This window comes from Mixophyes fleayi, chromosome 4, assembly GCF_038048845.1.
Source record: "Mixophyes fleayi isolate aMixFle1 chromosome 4, aMixFle1.hap1, whole genome shotgun sequence".
In the NCBI taxonomy this organism is placed as follows: Eukaryota; Metazoa; Chordata; class Amphibia; order Anura; family Limnodynastidae; genus Mixophyes; species Mixophyes fleayi.
Window position 1 is genome coordinate 51582423 of NC_134405.1, and position 26077 is coordinate 51608499.

General features: G+C 40.7%; 1 long non-coding RNA gene across 1 annotated transcript; it reads right to left on the reverse strand.

The window, feature by feature from the left end:
* Positions 1-1227: 1227 nt before the first annotated feature.
* Positions 1228-25626, reverse strand: LOC142151400 (uncharacterized). Its single transcript, XR_012691189.1, has 3 exons — positions 25551-25626; positions 6822-7006; positions 1228-1988 (listed from the first exon to the last, which is right to left on the reverse strand). It is a non-coding gene; the product is annotated as an uncharacterized LOC142151400 (long non-coding RNA).
* Between the last annotated feature and the right edge of the window lie 451 nt (positions 25627-26077).

Consider the following 26077-nt stretch of genomic DNA (forward strand, 5'->3'; position numbering starts at 1 on the left):
GAGGCTTTTTTTTTTTTTTTAAATCTTCTGCCTCATTTGAAGCTTGGAGGTAAAATTATGGTATTTAATGTTTCCCTGCAACAGCCCAGTGTTTGTGTAAATTGAAATGTGTTATTGTCGTCTCCCTTCGTAAACGATCTGCTCTCCACTGAAGATTTCTATGAACGTGAACGTGAACAGGGACAGAAATCTGTAACTTCTAATATCTGCAATCATCTACAAGAGGGGGAGCTCTATTCTTTATACTGTACACATTTTGCCAATGGATACAGAAGTGATGACACTCACTGTTTATACAGACATAGGCGTTTATATAGATATTAACAACACTTGTGTATTATAACGCTAGCTCACACTTTTTTGGATTCTGTTTAGTTTCAACACTTATCCTGTAATATACTGTGGTATTCTAAATACATTAGATATCCACTCTCGCCTACTCTGTACATGGTGTTTAAAGTAAAATGTACACATTTTATGTATAAAAATAAAACACATGAGATTTTATAAATGAGACAATAACAAAAGTCTTAACTGAGGTGTAGGTGCATAAAAAGACTGCAACCCTGCCTCATTAGGCGGCTGTTACATCGATGGGCAGAAAGCCATTATTTTTTTTAAACCTACACCTGCAATGTTCCTGTGTGTGGCTGGTAAACTGGGCTCCTGTATTCTCATACTCCTATGGTGATAACATTTCATCACTTGTTCCAGGTGCAAATCGGGGAACAGAAGTGATCACAGGATCTCCTCTATTACGCCACCAGGCGGTGTTTATAAACAGGCATCTGGCTTCTAGGTGCAGGTGGAAATGATTTGAAAGTATGGCTGGCTGGTTATCTTATTTTCAGTCTTTGTATGGTTTGCACAGGTGTAGGGGGAGTCTTTACCACTGGAAACAATTCTGTAAAAATATATTATTCTAATTGTTAAACCCTATGAATGCTCTCATAATATCGGCCTATGCTAATATTGCCACACTGACAGCTTGAGGCTGCACTTTGCTGACATGGTTTCTCACAGTTACTACCGGTGAGCCATCAAGAAAACAGAGTGAAAACACAATATAGAACGACCAGCTTATCTATAATAAAGAACCTACAATGAAACCGCTCCCCAAGCATCAAAAGTCATGCTCATGCTGGAAGTGTTGTGCCTCAAATTTTTTTTTTTTTTTTTTTAAGAATCTAGAGATGTGGGTAGGAGAATCAACACTTAACACTCTATTTTTATTTTATTTTTTTTCTTAGCATTGCCTCCATTTAAAACTGTTACAAATGAATTGGTCAACTTCTCCCAGAATCCTTTGCCTGATCCATTGACAAGCTGCTAGATTCACAGAAGTGTTTGTAGGTATAGGAAAGCATAATATCCCAATGATTTACATCTGTATCCCTAAAGATGATTCAAGTAATCTCCCACAATCCTTTGCATATTTAGAGTGTGGGGTGGATATATAGCTACTGTATGTGCCATACTATACACTTATAGTTGTCGTATATGTGTCTCCATTTAAGAAAGGTTCTAAAAAAAAAAAAAGAATGTTATGACCTAGGTCATGGATACATGACGTTTTGGGGAAGAAAATAAAAGCAGATGATGTGATCACATATCGATCATTATTGGGGTTCTCTCTTTTGGTTGAGTGTCAGGATGGTTAATCAACAAGTGGGACATGAATCTGTAAAACATTTTGTTCTCACCATCCTTTCTTATGTAATGTATTGGGTGTGCAAAGCCTTGGGAGCCAGCATTCACATAGCTCTGCAAGCAGACGGTGTACAGAAATGCTGTCAAATGGAGGAGACAGACAAGCCCGAAAATGACCACGACAATTACAGTATGAGGTTCCCACAGCCCGGTGTCCGCAGGGTCTTCTCTCTGCTGGAGTGTTAGGTTTCCCTTGGTTAGATGACTGACAAGTGGGAAGTTCATGTTGCCACGGTGACCAGACTCAGAGCTGGACATTCATCTCTCAACAATGCATCCTGGGAAAATGACAGACAATGAATCTAAATTGTTATATTACAACTACTTGTTTTTATATCATGGGTTCTAATGTATATTTCTGAATAAAACCCAAAGCCACTTTCTGTGTGATTTTTTTTTAATGGTAAATATGGTCTGTGTTGTGAAGACCTGTATAATCTAACAGATAACAGTGCTGTGATAGGCTCACAGGAAATATTCAGATTGCTTAAAGTGGACTATATCTCGATGTGTCTATTTTACTGCTACACAAAATCATTCTCCATTTCAATCATACTTTTGTTCCACTTGTCTTGCCCGTGTACAGATGGAGTAGTGTTTATAGTAGTGAGTATAGCGCTACGTGGCACAGATTATTTTTTTACTCAGCATATCCTGTGCCAATCAGCTAAACTAGAGATTTTAACAAATTGGATTAGGATTGCCACTTTATTGCAATAAATGTTGCTCCACATGTATAGAATTTCTGTACCTCTTTATCATGTTTTACTGCCTGTAGTAACATATATATGCCACAAGCTGGCGCTGTTGTGTACCAAACATTTCCAATGTACTGTTTCTGCTTCTGTTTTATTTCCTCCAAAGACACAAACTGGAGGAAAAAATACCTTTTGGCTCGTCAATCCAACCTCTGCAGAATGTGAGGCTGAACTTATCTCCAGATCCAGTCCCTTCCCCACCCCTCACCAACTTTTTATTTTTCCCCCCTCCCTCTTTTCATTTAATTTACCATTTTTATATTGACCCTATATTAATGTTTACAGTAAACAACCTTTAAAATGGTATGTACACACAGCCCATGTTATACCCCCGAGCGCTGTATTCAGATTGAACCGGGTTTATTTTTTATTTCACGGAATGTGAAGTATACAGAACAGAAGGGTGGCTAAGTGGTTAGCACTTCTGCCTTACAGCACTGGGGTCGTGAGTTCAATTCCCGACCATGGCCTTATCTGTGAGGAGTTTGTATGTTCTCCCCGTGTTTGCGTGGGTTTCCTCCGGGTGCTCTGGTTTCCTCCCACAATCCAAAAACATACTGGTAGGTTAATTGGCTGCTTACAAATTTACCCTAGTCTGTGTGTGTGTGTTAGGGAATTTAGACTGTAAGCTCCAATGGGGCAGGGACTGATGTGCGTGAGTTCTCTGTACAGTGCTGCGGAATCAGCACTATATAAATAAATGGTAATAATAAATAATAATAATATATATATAATTTATTATGTAAAGGATCCCAAAGCTTGACTTGAGATGTAGAACCATGCATTCACAATACAACAGTAGTAAAGCTATTGTTCCCTGTAGCCAATCATTTCATACTCTGGGAGGTGCAATGTGAGTCTTGTAGGAGAAGCTGCATTGCCTAAGATGAAGAATTGCCCCATGACTAAAACTTAACCTCAGATATGTCTGAAGCTTTAACTTATAGGCGTGTGATTGTTATTACTGGCTGTTTTATAGAACTCCGGTTTAGGTTCAGTGGTCCTTCATGGTAGGAAAGGTTTTACTGTAGGTATACTATTAATCCTTAAAGATAAGTGGAGGTAGAGAGACGAGGATAGACCCTATAAACTTTCACAAATACTGTATATATCTGAATATGTGTGTATTATCTTCGTTCCCCTGTGTAACTTAATATACTCAACATTGTATTTAATCATGTTGAGTACAAGCTTTTGCCCTTTGTACGGTACCGTTTAAGCACTATGCAGCTCCCTTGATATATTTATTACAGGCTATTTGAACAATACCAGGGAGGCACCAAAACTTATTTAATTACATTGTGCACAAATTTGCAGTAACCCACAGCAACCAAATAGATGATTTCTTCATTCTCCTAACTGCAGCAGCAACATAATAGAATTGTTTTGTTGCTTTTTATAAAACAGGCTGTGTGCATTCTGTTCCTGTGACAGTCTCATAAGGAGGTACTTGAAATTTACAGCTAGTATTCATGTTCCTTTAAAGGAACATTAATACTAGCTGTAAATTTCAAGTACCTCTTTAAGAGACTAGAATGCACACAGGCTGTTTTATAAAAAGCAAAAATACAATTCTATTATGTTGCTGCTGCAGTTAGGAGAATGAAGAAACATCTGATTGGTTGATTTACTAACGTTTAGATAATTATGTTTGTGGCCCCTGTCTACAGAAATTTGTAAATGAATGTTAAGGATGAATCGCCTTTATTACCTGTGATTTAGGAATGTTGGAAATCTTGTATTTGGCTTAAAAAAACAAACAAACATCTTATACCACCACAGATATTCCCTGCACACGAAAAAACCATAAAAATCCTAAATGATGTGTCACCCACTTTATACCAGAACAAGACTGACGTTATACTGACAATGTTGTGTTCTGGTATGTATGTATATATATATATATATATATATATATATATATATATATATATATATATAATATAGAGCTTCTTCTTGTCAACTATAGCATTACAAAGCAAGTACACACAAAAAGTCTGAAATGCACCCCCATGTGACATGACATTCATGTGCAGGGGTGTAACTAGACATTTGTGGGGCCCCATTTATTGCCCAATGGGGCTTTGGCAGAGAAGTCATGGTCCCCATAGCCTCAGCAGCTATGGTAGTTCTGTACTCGTTCATTGACCTGTGATGTTATAAACAGAACTTGCTTAATTATTATTAAAATGTATCCAAATGGGCCACATTTAGTAGGCATCAAACCTTTCTATAGTAAGGTAAATGATTGGCTATTAATATAAACACCAGAGCCCTGGCGAGTGACTCGCGGTGTCGCATGTCCGCCATCTTTGGATTGAAAGCCAGTGGCAGCTCGTGGTTCACTTGAGTCAAGATACCGAAGGGTATCTTTAGTAAAACAATGATATGCCCACAACTGTCTACTGCTATTGTTTCTACTTTCTAAACTGTACTAGAAAAATGACAGCTATTATCTGATTGACGGCTATGGGTTTCAGCCAAGCTTTAGTAACCATAAAATGTTTTTTCCTGCAATGGTGACCAAGTCCTGCCCAAGATAAGTTTTTTCCCTATTTCCAATGCTTGTGCTCCGCATCATAACCAGAGAAATCCTGTTCTGTATGGAGATATGCAGACAAAAGTCCTTGTCCATAAATCACAACCAACAAATCGACTTAAGTACACACGCCCAACATATAACTTCCCCTATCTATTTACCAGCTTCAAAAAGCTGCTAACATGTATGATTATTCTCTATTATGCATCCTAAGAAATGCAGAAGTCTGATGGGACATTCTCCTAGGTAACAAATGCTCTGTATGCGTAGATTTAAATAGAGGTATGGTGTCTCTTATCCAGAAACTCATTATCTAGGTAGGTTTACGCAAACAAGTAAATAACTGACATTCTATGCTATGCTGTTGGAGCTTTTTGTCCTATATTAGCAGCATTTTACAGTTTGTGTTAGGAAGGGCAAGAAATACTCTACCACGTTTTACTCCTTAACATAACTACATGAAAATATAAAGGTAAGGGTACGTCTCTGAGCTGCCTAAAAAACATAAACAAAACTGTTCCATTTACTCTACATTTTTTGGCAATTTGTGACTCCCAACAACGAGATGGAATACATGGCTACATGCCATTTATAATATAAAGTATTTTTTACATATGTCAGTATACATGAAGGTCACATTTTTTGCAGCAAAATAGTGTGACATTTTTGGGATATTCTGTAATGCGAAAAATGTTCTGCAAAAAAAAGAATTCTGATAAAGAGAAAGAGCTAATTAAGTGTGGCTGCGTTTCACAGATAACAATGTTTTGTTTGGGTTTTCATGTACGTGTTCTGAGGCGAGAAGTATGGTGATTACATCAAATAAATAATAGCTGAGGACTAGTTATTTATCTAACAACTGTTCATTTATATTACAAATATCTATCATGTAATAAGAGTTTGGATATTGGACAACACACTTTAATGTAACCTGCCCTCCGTTCATCCTAGTTATCCAAAGCTGGTACACCAACTCATCTTTATCCGCTCATATTCAAGAAGGGAGGGGGGGGACCCCCTGTTTACTACACATAAGGGGAGTTTTCTGAAAATGGACAACCCTTTTACGAAATGAAAAGCTACAGTAGGTCCCATAGTTATTACTGCAGATTACTAAACTAGGACATCATTTTAAAATATACACAACTTAGGGACACGACAAGAATGAGAAACCTGCACAGAAGAGCTTACACTCTAACAATGGTTGTGTCCACGCTACACTTATTTGGAACGTAAAGTTCCACAGACCACAAAGTTGCTTTCCATTGCATTAAGTTTCTTGGGGGGGAAGGCAAATTTAAAGTGTACCCATCTCCTGCACAGTAGAGGCATCAATTTTGTGGGAATACTTGAAAATGCAGTCCTATCAATCCACTAGTAACCAGTGATAGTATTGAGGCATGAGGCACAAAGTGCCTCTACACTGTTTTTTTTTATTTTTTTAGTGTATAAATATGTTGAATATCGTTTGAGACCACAAAATGGCTGCTTTGATAATTAAAAAACATACATTATTTTACATTGATATTTTCTCAGCTGTAGAGGTCAGCTCAGTTCACTCTATCATTATTTTACCTGATGGAAAAATGTGCAGTTTAAACTGACCTGACAGAAGTTGTAGGGGTGAGCAGGTTAATGAAACTTGACACAAAAAAACGTTAAATTAATATCAAAAGCTTGTCTCCCTTGTTACCTCACACACTCACACACACGCACACATATTTTTGACATGTTCAAGTGCAACTAGATTATTATGCCTTAGTCAAACAAAATGGTCATTTAGCTCGAAAAAATAATAATATCTTGTTTATTACCTGTGAGGTATCACTGCTGGACACTTCAGCGCTGAGAGAATGCAAGGGGGGAATTCTGTTGCACTCTCAGCATCTGTATACAGCTTGGCTTCTGTGTAGAATGTACAGAGGCAGGGAGAGAGGGAGAGGAGGATCGTTCATCATTGTGGTTGCTTTGGAAACGCACCTCACCTCAGGCTACGGCGCTAAGGAAAAAACACACACAAAAAAACATTTAAAACATCAAGCAACAGCTTAGACTGAATGCCTGACTAGCATGACACCCTGCTCAATATGTCTTTACTGTCGTATTTTCCTCCAAATACCAAACTTTATGTTATATTTCAACCTATACCCAGATTTTCCAGAAGTATAATGCTGCAGTTTTAAAAATGCCTGAAAACTGAAATACCAGCTGTGGAATCTGATAATATTTTACATTCAATGTGTAATGATTCTAGGGGTAGGCTAGCAGACTTTAGCCCGGGGGGCAAGCCCATAGCACTGGCCCATAAGTAAGTTTAATAGGGCAGCACGGTGGCCTAGTGGTTAGCACTTCTGCCTTACAGCACTGCAGTCATGAGTTTAATTCCCGACCATGGCTTATCTGTGAGGAGTTTGTATGTTCTCCCTGTGTTTGCGTGGGTTTCCTCCAGGTGCTCCGATTTCCTTCCACACTCTAAAAACATACTGGTAGGTTAATTGGCTGTTATCACATTGACCCTAGTGTGTGTGTCTATATTAGGGAATTCAGACTGTAAGCCCCATTGGGGCAGGGACTGATGTGAGTGAGTTCTCTGTACAGCGCTGCGGAATCAGTGGCGTTATATAAATAAATGGTGATGATGATGATAAGTAGCGGCCCATACTTAAAGGGTGGCTTTCGGTACATTATATATTTATCAATATAAAAAGAGGATATTTTAGTGTTCCTTAACCCAGCGATACTTTATTATAAATGTAAATCTTAAATAATGAAAACAAATAATGCAACAAAAAACAAACCTCACTTTATATTGCATTTTATTTTATATGTTCCTTCTCCCTACAGCGCTTTATTTATTTATTTTTACACATACCTGGCTGATTATAATGGGTATAAATCATATAGCAATAGGTTATATAATAATGTTCTTTTACAGTACTGAACATAGGGGCTGATTTATCAAAATGCAAAAAGCCCTTTTGCTTTAAAAACCTGGGGGTATATTTACTAAACTGCAGGTTTGGAGATGTTGCCTTTAGCAAACAATCAGATTAAAGTTGTCATTTTGCAGAATGTACTAAATAAATGATAAGTAGAATTTGATTGCTTGCAATAGGCAACATCTCCACTTTTTCAAACCCGCAGTTTAGTAAATACGCGCACTGATGTTTTTGCCAGCAAAAGGGCTTGTTTTTTCCTTCACACTATATACCAATAGGGTTATTGGTAAATAGTGGAAGTAGGAAGGAGAAGCAGAGCACTAGGTGTCAATCTGACACCCTGACCCAGAGCTGGATTAAGGCTCTGGGGCGCCGGGGGTACTTTAGACAAGGGGGCCCCTATGATGTAACATGGTTATCATTTTAGAGAAATACACAGGCAACTGTCCTTCTAGTCAGACCAAATACTGACTAAGTGAGAGTCACCCAAATTCGGGACTGCCCCACCAGATTCAGGACAGTTGGCAGACTGTCTTGCTCTCTCCTACCTGTTCTTGTCACTTTCACCACCTGTGGCTGCTGGTGTCTATAGATCAGTTGCTGCTTGTCTGGATCCTGGAATGTTGGGGGCCCTATTTGGAAAAAAATGGGTACATGTAACTTAGAAAACTCCAACCAGCCCCGATGTTAAATGAAAATAGCACCCACGTTTTATAATTAGGCCTCCCTCCAGCCCCCTCCAACATTAAATTAATAGTATACACATTTAATAAATAGACCTATTTCCCTCCCTCCAAACAACCCCAGCAATAATTTAAATAGCATTTATGTTTAACAAAAATAACCATTTCCCACAACAATCTCAGGCATTAAATAATTCATAATCACATTTAATAAATAGACCTCATTCTCCCCAAACAGCCCCACAGTCAACTAATAGCTCACCACCCCAGCATTAAATTAAAGGTCCAATTACTCCATCTTAAATTCATAGCACCCACTATTAAATTAAATTGCCCCACCATCACCCCACAAATAAAATATCATCCAATAATTAGCCCCCACCTGCACTCCTCGATTAAATTAATAGCCTACTTTCCACATTATATTAAGACCCCCCCCCCTCCCTCACACATATTACACTTATATACTGGCCCTTCCCACACACATTACACTCCTCCTATACTGGCCCCTCTCACACACATACACAATACATTCATATACTGGCCCCCCTCCCCCCCACACACACACAATTCATTCATATACTGCCCCCTCCCCTCCCCTCCACACACACACACATGATAGATTCACATACCGGCCCCCACACACACAAAGGATACATTCATATACTGCCCCCCCCCCCCCCCCACACACACACACACACAATAGATTCATATACTGCCCCCCCCCCCACACACACAATAGATTCATATAGTGGCCCCCACACACACAAACGATACATTCATATACTGCCCCCCCACACACACATACACACAATAGATTCATATACTGACCCCCCCCCCACACACACACTATACATTCATATACTGCCCCCCCCCACACACACACACACACACACACAATACATTCATATACTGGCCCCCACACACACAAACGATACATTCATATACTGCCCCCCCACACACACATACACACAATAGATTCATATACTGACCCCCCCCCACACACACACAATACATTCATATACTGCCCCCCCCACACACACACACACACACACACACACACAATACATTCATATACTGCCCCTCCTCCCCCCTCCCACACACACAATACATTCACATACTGCCCCCCCCACACAAACACACAATACACTCATATACTGACCCCCCCCAATACATTCATATACTGCCCCCCCCACACACACACACTACATTCACATACTGCCCCCCCCACACAAACACACAATACATTCATATACTGCCAGCCCCCTCACACACACACACACACACAATACACTCATATACTGCCCCCCAATACATTCATACACTGCCCCCCCCCACACACACATTAATTAGCATACTAACACACACCCCTCCCCCCGCACTTACCTGGTGCAATCTGCGCACGTTGTCAGATTCTTCACACATGGGACGGCACCTGTCACGTGGAATTGCATCTATATCCATGTTCCATTTCCTTTCATGAGCCCCTGATCTGGTCTCTTTTTCTCTGGTGTTTTTTGAGGTCTATATACATTCTGTGTGACATTGTGGATAAATTGAACATCTCATTGAGTCCATAGATACCTCTTGAAATTCTATGACAACAGCATCTACAGTTGGGATATTAAAACTAGCAATATTGATCTACTATGATATGATCATCTTCCATTTCCATTCAATGGATCTATTTGAACATTAATCAATAGAACTACTAACATTGTTCCTAAATCTCCTCTTCAAAGTGCCATTCGCTTTGTCATCAGTGCTATAAGGTTTTATAGTCATATGTATCATTTGTTTCTCTACATTATTGTAACATCATTGTATGTGTGTACATATACCCCATTATTAACTGAAGGCTAATACAAGCACAAAAATACATTTTATGTTCTGTATAATTGGCTAGTCAATGAGGGATACCTTGGTCTTATTGCTGCTGTTATTTAGCTTGTGTGGCCTGGTCTGGTTGAGCGCAGTGTAAAGGATATTACCTACACATCCTACAGGCTGGGCGGCTCCTTGGGAAACAGGGTCGGCACTGTGGTGCAAAGCCTCCTCCACCAGTCGCAGGCAACATCCACTGGATAGCCGGCATGCACCAGGGTAAAAGGGGCAAATGGTGCAGGAGCGTGGAGCAGATTGCTAGCCTGATTGCTCACCATTTCGGTATCCCAAGCATACTGTACCACCCCCCTGCCCCGAACTATGCGTTGGGCCAACGATACAGGCACACAGGAAGGGAGACAGCGTTTGGGAGTAAAGCATAATATTGATTCATTTTGGCCAAAAAGCAGTGGGAGAAGTGGCGGTATGGCGCATACCTGCCCAGATTGACCACAGTCTATCAATAGCTCCAATCATATCCTACCAAATTTGGGTATTGTGTGCAATCTAAATTCAGCCATTCATCACCGTAAGTGTTAAACACTCTGGTCTGTGCTCTAATCCCGCATCTATAGATAGCTGCCACCTCCTCTGGAATACAATATCATCCTTCCTATCTCTGCCATGATTCTACCCTATTGATAACATTGGCACTGACCATCGGAGCCCTCTTGCTCCAACCTAGGTTCACCCAATGATAGCGCCAGCCCTGAATATACTATAGACAATGTCAATCTAACAGATGAACAGGGTTTTCTTTTGAATGCCTGTGATGGTTTATATGTTATTACAGTTCATCTAGTAGATTTTTTAATGCTTTTGTTTTAGTCTTTTGATCCCGCTCTCCTGAGAAATTGTCCCCTTGAGGGACTGGGAACTTTTCAGCAGCAACAGTGTGGTGATTCTTTTACAGTAATTTGGGTGGACATTATTAACTTTAAGAGCGATGCGGAACTGGTTATCAGGAAGCCTATGTGCATAATTACCAACTCACCTTTTCTCTACATAGAAAGTGGTGCCAGCTCCTCAAATAATCAGATCACTGTGTTTTAGAATGTTCCATAAGCAGGTCAGCTATAGGGGTCCATTTATCAAACGTGACGTTCTACGTCTTAAAAATAGCTCCTGGAACCAATTCACTTTCCATACAAGAATAGAATAAAATAACAAGTCTTGACATTTTCCAGCCAACCTGTTACTCATCTGATCCCTCTAGAAGCGGGTTAAGGCCGGTCTGATAGCAAAAGCTGACGTCATGGAGATGATGGTACATGTACTGTTATCCATAAATCATCACACAAATATTATTCTATCCTTGAATCATGTCACACCATGCTGATTATGTTGCTTTCTCACCACTGGGAGATATAAAAAAAAAATGTATGTGTGAATGCATAGAAAAAGTATGTGTTCCCCATTAAATATATCAGCTTGATCTAGAGTTATATTTTAATGTTTGATCTAGATGAACTAATTTATACTTATATTTGATCTATAAAAACTTATTTTAATTTGGTTCATATGGGTTATACACATCTGTTCTCATAGCATCGGAGATTGTATCGTTAGTGAAACCTGCCAGTGAAACAGGGGTTATAGGAATGATATTGTCTTTTGTGGAAAAGAGGAAATTGTATCCATGCACAACGCGTTTTGGATTTTTTATTTGCAGCACTTTCCTGGTGTTTATGTGGTGGTTTTTCTGTGGGACCTAATAACATAACAACAGTAGACTCTCACTTACAAGATAATTATGTGTTACGATATTGGTATTCCAGCGATAAGATCTGCAGAAACTGCTTGCAGAGGTCTTCACCTCCAGCATCCACCGTTTTTATAAAACGTGAGTTGCTCACCAATACTTGCGTGGCCCCAGGGTTTAAGCTGAAGGTAGTGCAGGCTTAGGGTGATAAGTATGGCAGAGGTTAGGACCTGACACAGGGAGGCCTAAGGAAACAAGCACCAATGTCTTACAAAAGTCCAGAACGACCGCAGCAATCAAATCCAAAAGAAAGTCAGGGCAGACTGAGATCTAACAAAGTGCAAAATACAGAAATACAGTCCAAAGGACAAGGCAGGCAGAGTTTCAGCAAGGTCTAAATGCAATGCAAAGGTTGGGACAGGCAGTACGAGCAGAAACCGATGATTTCAATATGGCTGCGCCCAGTGATGAAACTACCTGTTAACCAAGGAGACAATCTGAAATCACATTATTGATGCGGCTTAGATGCATTGGAGCTGCAAGGACTTATGATGCAGACTGCGTCTCTACTGAATATTAACAATATTCAGGCATATGTATTTATTTTGAAGTGCACACAAATAAGAAACAGTATGAATATGTCCTATGGCTAATTAAATGTACCAATAAATGACTCCCAAATGCTATTGTAAAATGTTTACAATTTTCCAATGCCAATCCCATTATACCCGCATTTACTGCTGCACTCAGTACATCGCGGAATTACAACAATCCTGACTTATATAAAATACAGAGGGGTAGATTTACTAAACCTTCTAGAATCTGATTGGTTGCTATGGGCAACACCACCACTTTTCCTTTTTTAGAAGGTTCAGTAAATCTAACCATGATTGCTTGTACAAGAGTCACTATGTGTCAGTATATACATAAGTAGGATTATTTTGTGAACAATATAGATATATTGGGGTAAACTCACCTCCCAATATCTAGGCATCTCCTGTAAGTGAGTCCATAACATGTGGAAAAACGTGTGCTCATGGTGTCACAATTGTTGTTTGGGGGTCAGACCCCTCAGGGCCATCTTAACAATATTATGGGCCCCCGGGCAAAGCAGTGCACCGGGGCCCCTAGATACAGATATAGATATAGATATAGATATAGATATATAGAGATAGAGATAGATAGATGTACTTGCTCAGTGACCCTTGAAGGTTTTTTTTGCAGGTTTTTTTCTTTTGCAGGATTGTTTATTCTCATTAAGAGCGGTGCCTATGGGGCCCCCTTGCCCGTGGGGCCCCCGGGCAGCTGCCCATTGTGCCCAATGGAAAAGATGGCCCTGAGACCCCTTCCTCATAGGTTGCTCCATACTTTGAAAATAGAGACTCAGGAAGGTTATAATTGTGACACAATGAGTACACGTGCTAGTACCCAGCGTTATGGGAGAGCTGCTATAGGATTTGTTGTACCTTCACTCTGGATTGTGCTACAGAAATCACTGAAGATGAGGACCTATATACATCGATCAGCCACAATATAAAAAACACCTGCCTAATATTGTGTAGGTTCCCTTGTGCCACCAAAACAGCTCTGACCTGTTGAGGCATGGACTCCACAAGACCTCTGAAGATGTCCTATGGTATCTGGCATGAAGACTTTAGCAACAGATCCTTTAAGTCCTGTAAGTTGCGAGGTGGCTCTGACTTGGTTTTTCCAGCACATCCCATAAATGCTCAATCGTATTGAGAGCTGGGCAATTTGGAGGCCAAGTAAACACCTTGAACTCATTTTCATGTTCCTCAAACAATTCCAAAAACATTTTTTGCATCGTGGCAAGTAAAAGTAACATCCACAGGCATGCCAGGACACAAGGTTTCCCAGCATCACGCTGCCTCCACCAGCTTGCCTTATTCACATAGTGTTTCTTGGTACCATCTCTTCCACAAGTAAATGATGCACACACATCCGACCGTCCACATGATGTAAAGGTAAATGTGATTCATCACACCAGACCACCTTCTTCCATTGGTCTATGGTCTACGTCTGGTGCTCATGTGCCCATTGTAGGTGCTTTCGGCAGTGGAAAGGGGTCAGCATGGGCACTCTGACCAGTCTGCGGCTACACAGCAAGCTGCGGAGCACTGTATGTTCTGACACTGTTTTCAGCAATTTGTGCTACAGTAGCTATTCTGGGGGATTGGACTAAACATGCTAAACTCTGCTCCCCATGCGCATCAATCAGTGCTCATGACTCTGTTGCTGGTTCACCGGTTGTCCTTCCATGGACCACTTTTGCTAGGTGCTAACCACTGTATACCGGAACACCTTGCAAGACTTGCCGTTTTGGACATGCTCCCACCCAGCCGTCTAGCCATCACAATTTGACCCTTGTCAAAGTCGCTCAGATCCTTATGCTTGCCCATTTTCCTGCTTCCAACACATTATCTTCAAAAACCAACTGTTCACTTGCTGCCTAATATATTATACATCCCACCCCTTGACAGGTGCCACTGTAGCAAGACAATCATTGTTATTCAATTCACTTGTTTTAATGTTGTTGCTGATTGATGTATATTTCTGTGTTTAAAATCTCATACTGAAGTTAAAATAATCCCCCCCCCCTACAAGCTCCCTGTTTTCCCACCAGGTCCTACTCCTTATAGTTTGTACTTGGTGGCTGGCCCCTCCCCTGGCACCAGCCATCTTCTTCAATTGACCGCGGATCCTAATGATCCGTCCTCCCTCCCTCCCACCCTTCCTTCTACTTAGTATGCGCATGCTGCGCTCCTCTGTTTGTACTATGTGTGCGTGCCTCTATTTGTGTCACATGGGACGTGCACCATGTGACAGGTGCCATCCCATGTGTGAAGAAACTGACAACGCGTGGATTGAGCCAAGTAAGTGTCGGGGGGGGGGGGGGTGTATTAGTATATTAATATAATGTGTGTGTGTATGTCAGTATGCTAAATTAATGTCTGTGTGAGAGGGGACCAGCATATGAATGTATTGTGTGTGTGTGTGTGGGGGGGGGGGGCAGTATATGAATGTATTGTGTAGTGTGTGTGAGAGGGGCCATTATAAGAGTGTAGTGTGTGAGGGAGGGGGTCTTAATATAATGTGGGAGTGTGACTGGATCACTATTAAATAACTTTTGGTAAAAATGTATTTAAAGGAAATAGCGCAGGGCACTTATTTATGTAATTGCACATGCACTTATTTTTTGAGATAGCAAATCGTTATTTCTGAGACCAGGGAATAAATTTGTCTCTTGTTTAACCTTGCTATAGGATATGCCTATTTCTGATGTATATATATGATACAATGAGCCTGTGTTTACCAAGCCTTTGGTGTATTGTGATGTGGGGAAGTAACTTGTATTGGTTTGTTTTTTTTTGTTCTGTGGGAATGGGTATTCAGCGACTGTCTGAAGTATTCATGCCAGTCAGACCTTTTGACTTGCTAGTGGGTCTCCTGCTTCTGAAATAAGATCCAGGAAATCACAGCAAGGGTTATAAGAATTTCATAGCTAAGTATAAATATTAGGGGCTTTGCAATGCATGTAAATCTATGTTTGTGTACATAGAGTATATCCTGATGCTAAAAATAGCATGTGTCTGAAAGGTATAAATGCACTGATTTGTACACTGAAATGTATCATTCTGATGTTTCATCTGACGTGACCACTGATACCTTAAATCAGTGGAACTGTCCTTGTCAGGACACTTGAGCAATAAACATCACTCTGCTTCAAAGACCAGCTTGACATCTTCTTCAATATTGCTGGAAATCATGTGACCTGCAGATTAGACCCTAAATCTAATCCGTCCTCCGGCTGATTCTGAGGTTTGGACCCAAGCTCTCCAGTACCACCACTCTGCCTGCTACCTGCAGCCCTGGTCAGTGTGATAGGCCAGGGAGGATCCATCCACAGCAACCCAAATCCATAGTAAGAGGTCCAGAGTTACCAGCCCAAGTGTACCAGCACAGGAGTACACTAGCAGTGACAGTTACCCAGAAGGAAGGTGGTTCTGAGCGCCATAAAGGAGCTCAGTGGTGGCAGCATTATAAGCCCCTCCTACTGCGGCAGGAGGGTGCTTTTGGGATAACGAAAGGGAACGGTGGTAAAGTAAGCTCAGCCGGTTCCCAGCAACAACAGACAGGGTGGCATAGGCGGTCCATCCTGTCACAGGGAGGTAGGCTATTAAATTAATCGAGGAGTGCAGGTGGGGCAAATTATTGGGTGCTATTTTATTTGTGGGGTGATGGTGGTTCAATTTAATTTAATAGTGGGTCCTATGAATTTAAGATGGAGTAGTTGGACCTTTAATTTAATACTGGGGTGGTTTGGAAAATGAAAAAATATTAAATGTGATTATGTATTATTTAATGTCTGTGATTGTTGTGGGAAATGGTAATATTTGTTAAATGTAAATGCTATTTAAATTATTGCTGGGGCTGTTTGGAGGGAGGGAAATAGGTTTATATATTAAATGTGTTTGCTATCTAATGTCAGAATTGGTTGGAGGGAAAGAGATCTATTTAGTAAATGTGAATATTATTACTTTAATGTTATGGCTGGAGGGAGGCCTAATTATAAAACGTGGGTGCTATTAATTTAACCCTGGGACTGGTTGGAGTTTTCTAAATTTTATGTACCCATTTTTTTACAAATAGGGCCTCCAATATTCCAGGATTCAGAAAACCAGCAAATGAGCTAAAGAAACCAGCAGCCACAAGTGGTGACAGTGACAAGAACAGGTAGGAGAGAGCAGGACAGTCTGCCAACTGTCCTGAATCTGGTGGGACAGTCCCGAATTTGGGTGACTGTTTCGCTTAGGACAAATGGGAGGTTTGTCCCTCTTCACCGTGTACTGCTCATGAAGGCAGAACAGTGTGTACCTAACACCTAACAGTAGTACACACAGTATTGCCTGTGAATTTGTCTAAAATGATAACCAATGATAACCATGCTACATCATAGGGGTTTGCCCTGTCTAAAGTGCCCAGGCCCCCCAGAGCCTTAATCCAGCTCTGGGCCTGGGCATAAAAATATATATATGGATTAAGCAACACTAAAAGGGCCTCTTTCTAAATAGATAAATATAAATTGTACCAAAAACCGCCCTTTAAGGATGGGCCGCTACTTATGGGCCAGTGCGGTGTGCTTGCCCCCCAGGCTAAAGTCTGCCAGCCCTCCCCTGTTTCCCGTCCCCTTCCTTCTTGCATCAGTGCGTAACTTGTCCCTGTTTCTTGGTAACGTGCAACAGATTACAAAAAGTTTGTTGGCACTGCCCGGGCAACGCATAGAATGTACTATGGTACACAGAGTTGTTGGTACTGATTGACCAGCATGTAGCGTGTAATGAGGTACATAGATGTGTTGGCCCTGTTTGAACTGCACGTAGCGTGTAATGAGGTACACAGAGTGGTTGGCACTGATTGAACAGCACGTAGCATGTAATGAGGTACATGGATGTGTTGGCACTGATTAAACAGCACGTAGCGTGTAATGAGGTACACAGAGTGGTTGGCACTGATTGAACAGCACGTAGCGTGTAATGAGGTACACAGAGTGGTTGGCACTGATTGAACAGCACGTAGCGTGTAATGAGGTACACAGAGTGGTTGGCACTGATTGAACAGCACGTAGCGTGTAATGAGGTACACAGAGTGGTTGGCACTGATTGAACAGCACGTAGCGTGTAATGAGGTACACAGAGTGGTTGGCACTGATTGAACAGCACGTAGCGTGTAATGAGGTACACAGAGTGGTTGGCACTGATTGAACAGCACGTAGCGTGTAATGAGGTACACAGAGTGGTTGGCACTGATTGAACAACACTTAGCGTGTAATGAGGTACACGGATGTGTTGGAACAATTGATGCTCAGGCACTGAGGAGTGCACTGAGCAGAATCTTATAGTGGGCGGTTGGTTGGTGATTCCTCGCATGGGCCATCAGTACTGGAGGTTAGTGGTAACACCTGAGAGAGGTCATCTTTAGTGTGTGAGGCAGCCAGTGATGTCTAAGACTGCTGGAACTGCTGCTTACAGCATCTCATTTGCTTCCCACCCAGTAGTATTCCAGTTCCAGACCCCCCCTTCCCATCTGCTTGCCCAAATCTCCTGACATATGGCTTCCCCATGATATACCTGGGTTCCTTTTAAACTGTGTAGCATCCACTTTAACTCTGCCTCGATTATACAGTTCTGTAAATGCTACTATTTGTGATTATGACTTGTGACGTTAGCTGTGACTTATCAGTGACCTCTGATTATTCTTATCTTCATCTTCTATTCTGTTCTCTCCACACTTGGTACATTCACATCCTACTTAGTGACTCATAATCTATTGGCGTCCAATAGATTTGTATAAGGTTTTTCCATTGTACAAATTGCCCATATATTCACACCCTTCCTTCTTGTACAATTCAGTACTTTAATAAATTCAGAACTCATGGAGAATTTGATGTATTTGGGCTCCGAACGTCCATGTAAAGAGCCTGTCCCAAAAGATGTCATTGCACATATACATTGGCTCACGCATATTTCCAGATACTGTAGTCCAACTCCAAAAACGAGATGTGCATATGTGTATACTTACACCTAAGGATAGCTTCACAGTGTTAGCAGTAAAGCTCAATAATAATGTAACACAGTTTAAACAAGAGTGTAACAGTGACTAGAGAATAGTGTCTGACAGTGTTATTCACTGATCTGAAAGTTGCATTTTCCATAACAAAAGCATTAAAAATTGCCTACTCCACCAGCTGCTACTGGGACACACAACTACTCCCACCCGACCCTGCCAAAAATGATACTGTGAGGTGTAATTTATCATAAGTGAAACTGTTAATGCCATACCAGACAGTGTCATGGCTGCTAGCTCTCGTCACCTACAACAAAGCGCCAAGAAAGTTCCCAATTCAAAAGGTGAAAGCCTTACATCATATAAAAGGCCAGACACCAGTGCTGAAAGTCTTCTGTTTGGAATTTTGTTTCCAGTGTGACATAACATGGGGATGATTAGTGTACCAAGGGTCAGTTAAGGCCAACCGGAAACATAGTCATACCCTATCCCAGCGCGCTTTTGGGTAGACGTGCCTTCAGTGAAAACTGGGAGCTACACTATTCAGACTGTTGAAGACAATGGAAATTGGGTCCCTGGGTACTGTAATGTGGGTATAAACTTGCATCTACGTGGTTTCCGATTTAAAATAGAAATAATATTTATTTGATAGCACTCACAATCTGAATGGGAGTGAAAAATAGTAACCAGACTGGCTTTAGCATTTCTTTAGCTACTGATGGCTGCGGATCCTATACATTACCACTGTAGGCACACACCACTACATAGACCAACAGAATGGCACCGATTGTGCATGTACTTCAAGTGATTCAGTGTTTGCTGTAAATCCGCAGTGCCTCAGACCAGCCTGCATCATAATCCCCAACTAGACCTGACTTCAACAACCCCTGTCTTGCCCAGGATCTGTTTTTCCCTTACTAGTGTCCTCTCAGTTTCTCTGGGGATAGATGTTATTGACTGGATTTATGTGGGGGACCTGGGTAATGGATCCCGAATTACAATGTGAGTGGGGAGGGCTCAGGTACCTACCCCAACTTAACATTTGGATGTAAAACCTTCACAATGCCCACTGATGCCCTCTTCCTCTCCCGGTATTGGCTCACATAGTCACTGATGCCAAGCATGACAGATCAACAGAATGAACTGTGTATTACAATTGGGTCTTGTTCACATGGATATTAAGAAGAATGGGCCATTCTCTGCACGCTCGAAAGGGGATCCAGGTTGGGCTAAATCTTTATTAATGATGGCCACTACCCACCTTTTGTTACAGCGCATTCACAAAATTTTAGCTTTACAAAGGATGTCTTTCAAGATAGTTGAATCGGAAGTGATAGCTTGTGCCCAACATATATGGAAAAGTACATAGTCACTAATACTATGGCCTATAGGAAGTGGGCCTCAAAATGTGCAAACAGAATTTTATGAAAAAAAACCCAATATTGCTGCAATAACTTCAAAAACACAGTGAACAAAATTTCTTGGTCTTCATTTGTGCCTATTCACCACATGTCGAAAGCGGGTCTACCGGTACTGCAGATAGGTTCATTGGTGACAGCACACCCATCGTTCACAGTGAACATTAATAGAACATGGAAACAAAACAATAGGACAGGATTTATCCACATCCAATTGAGCACTCCCCAAGCTCCTCACTGTCTACTGTGGGTGCATTATGAGAACATGGACAGTCGGGCTATTCAATTACTTCAAAATATATTTTTAGTGGTCAAGTTCCACATTGCCGCTGGCTGGAGATCTCCCTTTCTGGCTGCACGTCATGCTCTCAAGAAAATGCACTAAGTAGCTCTTTACCAAATATATTCTAACATATTTAACATTATCTGAGTCCCCCAGATTTCTGCATTTCCCAGACAGCCACATTACATTAGATCATGATGTACGTTAATCCTAAAAATCATAGGACTATAGTAATAGATCCTACAATTCCATCCTTTTGTACATAAATAAAACTACAACATTTTGACGTTATGGGTAATAATTCTAGCAGCCTAGACCTCTTCAGTTATCTTACTTAGGGCCTAGTAGTCTCATTAACTATTTAAGCTAAAATCCTCGACATGTCATTTGCCACTTTCACAGCTAGGTGTACTCCATATAGGGAAATGCTATTCATTCAAGTTTACTTATAAGATCCCTTTTTGTAAAGGTCGGAATGGAATGTGGAATGTCTGATTGCTGGTAACACAAACAGCTCCTCAACCAATTCACTGGGCACCACTTATTAACATTTTCTCATATACATAAAAGTATCTCATAGGGAGTATCCTACAAATGGAGTCTTTAAAAGGGTACTATGCATACATCATGACTAACAGAGTTATATCTACTGTTGAGGGGACTGAGGATTTGCTAAATAGCTCTGGAGGAAAAGATTCCGAATTGACTCATTATTATAAATCCATTATTATCTTGGAATCATACAGTGAAATTATATGTGCTGGTTCCCATATTCTCTGATCCGAATCTCTATTAAACAAATGTGTCCTTTTAGGGAGATTAACAGATTAACATAAAGTGTATTGTTTCTGCGTGTCTTACTAGGAGCTCTAAGAGCGGACCAGGCGCAGATCTATTTTACATTTAGTTTATAACAGAAGATGTGGACGTGTTCTCTCTCTCTCACTGGTTCCATTTTGGGAAGGAATAAATTACATTTGAGATCCATCAACACACACATACCATCATTAATGCAGTGGGACAGACCCCTGAAATTGGCACTGTCTTGCCTAAATCGGGAGACTTGGAAGGTATGGTTAAAGTTACCAGTAAAAAATAAAATTATATAAATTATATATATATATATATATATATATATTGTCACAAGATCACAGATGCCATCTCCTGGGGTAAATTCTAGCTTGTCGAGCTCTAACTAATGCATTAGAGAATCCCTCTGGGAGTGAGGAAGGACCTATTGTCGGACTCACAAACAGACGGTCAGGGGCGGATTGGGAACTAAAAGTGGCCCTGGAAAAAAGTCTGAAAGTGGCCTCATGTGGGCGGGGCCAAATAAATGGTAGGCGGGGCCCAGTATGCGTGTGTACCCACTGTGTCTGTCCCCGTATGTGTGTGCGCTCACTGTGTCTGTGCGCCTACTGTATGTACCAGAGTATGTGTGTCCTGTTCTTGTCGCTTTCCCTACCTGTGGCTGCTGGTGTCTTTAGCTTAGTTGTTGCTCCTCTGGATCCTGGAATGTTGAGATTAATATCTGGAAAAAAAATGGGTACATTAAATTAAGAAAACTCCAATGAGCTCCAGCGTTAAATCAATAGCACACACGTTTAATAATTACTGGTAGGCCTCCCTCTAGCTCCATTAAAATAAAAGCATTCACATTTGATCAATAGATCTATTTCCCTTCAACCAACCCAAACATTAAATTAATAGTATCCGCATTTAATAAATTAACCTATTTCCCTACGTCCAAACAGGACCAGCAATAAATAGCATTTACGTTTAATAAATATAACCATTTCCCAAAATCATCCCTTGCCTTAATTTATTCATATTCACATTTAATAAATGACCCTCCTCCCCAAAATCAGCCCCACATTCAATTAATAGCCCCAAACTAGCATTAAATTAAAAGTCCTGCCTCCTCATCTTAAATTGTTAGGCCCCCCACTATTAAACTAAATTGCCCCACCATCACCCATTAGTCACCACCTAACTCACACCCCCATTTCATTGCCATAAGCCCCCCTGCCCTCACCCCCATTGCATTGTCATATGCCCTCATGCCCTCACCCCCATTTCATTGTCATATGCCCTCCTGCCCTCACCCCCATTTCATTATCATATACCCTCCTGGCCTCACCCCTTTTCATTGTCGTATGACCCCAGTCCTCACCCCCATTTCATTGCCATAAGAACCCCTGCCCACACACTACACTGACATAAGCCCCCCGCCCTCACCCCATTACAGTGACATAAATCCCCCTGCACACACACTATAGTGACATAAGCCCTCCTGCCTACACACACTATATTGACATTAGCCCCCCTGCCCAAACACACAATATACTGACATTAGCTCACCTGCCCACACACACTATACTGACATTAGCCCCCCTGCCCACACACACTATACTGACATTAGCCCCCCTGCCCACACACACTATACTGACATTAGCCCCCCTGCCCACACACACTATACTGACATTAGCCCCCCTGCCCACACACACTATACTGACATTAGCCCCCCTGCCCACACACAATATACTGACATTAGCCCCCCTGCCCACACACAATATACTGACATTAGCCCCCTGCCCACACACACTACATTAACACACACTACATTGACATAAGGTCTCCTGTCCTGACCCTCATTACATTTCCATAACACTAGCACACACTACATTGACATAAAACACCCTCACACATACCTTATTCCAGCGGCGATTCCTGCACAGTACACATGGGACAGCACCAGTCACATGGTGCGCGTCCCATGTGACCTTTGTTTATTACTGGATAGGACAAGGACGCGGCCACGCATGGGGCCGGGGTTTATGATGAGTTCCGTGGCCACAACAATGCTCCCCTGCCGGCACCTCTGATTCAGGGGGCCTCCGCTGCCCCCTCTCTCCCCCCCAATCCGTCCCCATATTAGGCTGGAACTGATTGTCGACCGGCATCCATGATAAAAATAAAAAAAAAAAAGATTAAAAAATAACATGTAATAAAACAAAAACTTCAAGCAGCCGACAGTCGGCCTCATCAGATCTCCGGCCTACCGGTAAAATTCCCGGTAAGCCCAATGGCCAATCCGCCCCTGCAGACGGCAATTGGCAAGTTTATTTCACTTATAAACAAATAGCTTTTTTTTCTCTCTATGGAGGATCCCAGCCTCTTTCACAAAGTAATAAGAGATGTGTCTGAGCAAACTGACTGACCTTTAAAACTACACCTCGTAGATGCAACAATTAATTAACCTGCTGTCTGACTGGCAGGTCAGAAGACCCGAAATGGACTTAATGAATGGAGGCCCTCCCTCTCTCTCCATTCACTCCAGGGAACCCTTCGATCCAGCTCTTAATGAATCCCAAAGCTTTTGGAAATCTGTTTTTCCAATATTAGCAATTTTCCCTAACACATAGGTCAGAAATCTGGGACATACAGTCCATCAATGACTTTCTCTGTTTTTCTGTCACCTTATATACATTATACGTGGCTACTTTTTGGGGTGCACCAAGGGACAAGTGCAGGGTGTGACAACGTGAATTGTGTTATTTACCTGCTTCAGGAGTCTCCAAGGCATTCTGGGACAGTAGGCAAGTGTGAAATACAGTTATAAAACCTCAGAACATCCTACTATAGGCCCAACATTAATTACTTGGAACAGATTACATAAATTAAATTTAAATTGAAACATTTTCTGATATCACCTAACAAACATAAAGATGTTTATAGGAAGCTTACACTTTTTAAATCTATATGAAATTCTACAACATATCCATCACATTTATAATCCCAGATTTATAAAGTGAAAATGTGTTTAGATCTCCCCTAAAAAGTATGAAAAAATTGGGAACGAGACCTGAAAGAAGTAATTTAAGAAAATGACCGGATAAATATTTTTTGTGCCACACAAGCATCCTCAAAAAATGTATTAGTTGTTGAAAGTCAATATAAAGTTTTAACTAGATGGTATCAATGTCCAGATCTTATGGCTAAAATATGTCATGGGGCTCCTAACCTGTGTTGGAGGTGTGAGTTGAGATAGGTACACCTATTCAGATATGGTGGGAATGTTCTAAAATATGCAACTTTTGGAATAATTTAATTACTCACTAAAATTATATTAGGAAAAACTACTTCAGACCCTCCTTCATTGTGGCTTCTGCAAAAAACTAAAATTCCAATTTCCCAATGCAAAAAATCTCTTTCAATTAAATTAAACTGTGCTGCTAAAGCGGTAATCCCAATTCACTGGATGTCCCCATACCTCCGACAATAAAGGAAGGGTTCACTAGAGTAGAGTATTATCGAAAACATGGATGAAATCACCCTCTCCTCAAATGACAAATGTGATGCTTATTATACTACAAGGTGTAATTGGTTAATCTTCATTGATTCTGATTTATATAAATCTATAAAATGTTCTTTATTTTAAATTATTTGATTAGTATTTATGTTAAGACCTAACTGTCTTAGATCCTGAGATAGGATCACTATAGACTCGGATCCGGAACAATCCCTTCCTAACTCATCCTCGTTCCTTCCTCTTCCCTTATATTTTATCATCACTGATGTATATTAAATTATTCTTAACATTCGTAATAGACAGTGGAATCCTAGATATAATTGATTGTATACATAAATACATTTGTATTATTTTACTACACTTTAAATTAGCAGAATAGATAAATAGACTACATGGTATAACTAATTTAGATTTATTTTTACTATACTTTAGAGTAACATTTAATATATAGTGAATATTTTATATGGTATTAATTAATCATTAACATCCTTAATTACAATGTTATTTCTTTTTTCTTATTCTCTCTGAATAATCTCCACTTACTGTTATGATATATTTAAATGTAAAGCGCTACGGAATTTGCTGGCGCTATATAAATAAATGATGATGATGATGATATGGTACATGAGTGGTTTTCAATAAAAAATTATTTCACAAAAAAAAAAAAAGTCAGATCATGGAGCATTTCACATTGTTACACAATACAGTAATACAGCAAAAAGAACTGTTGTTTTTACTTTGGCTGAAGCTCTTGACACGGAGATACATGACTGTCCAGCACATCACCCGAGTCTCTTCTAAGAACAGCTGCACTGATATTTCCAGGAAAACAAAGCACGGAAAATGGAATTACAGATGATCAGTTAGGAAACATTACTTTGATATTCTGACCTTCAAACTCTTTGGTTTTGATTTTTAACCTAATATAATGATAGAGTGGCCCTTTAACAATAGTAGGAGGGACTTTATCATAACACATTAACTGCTTCCACTATACACATTTCCGACTGGACTCGCTATCCCGCCAACATAGGTGCAGACTGATTTTATGGGGGCGGTTCGAAAAACCAGGCCGCGGGCATGCTACCGTGTACGCATAAGGTGGAAAATTAGGCACCTCTGTGCAAAAAGAAATAAATTGCGATGAAGCATTTTTTTTTGCAGTTTGTAAATGACCATTAATGGGACTAAACAAGTAGATGAACGTTTAGCAGGAAAATCACTGCATAAGCCAGCGAGATAGGAAAATGACATCTGAAAATAA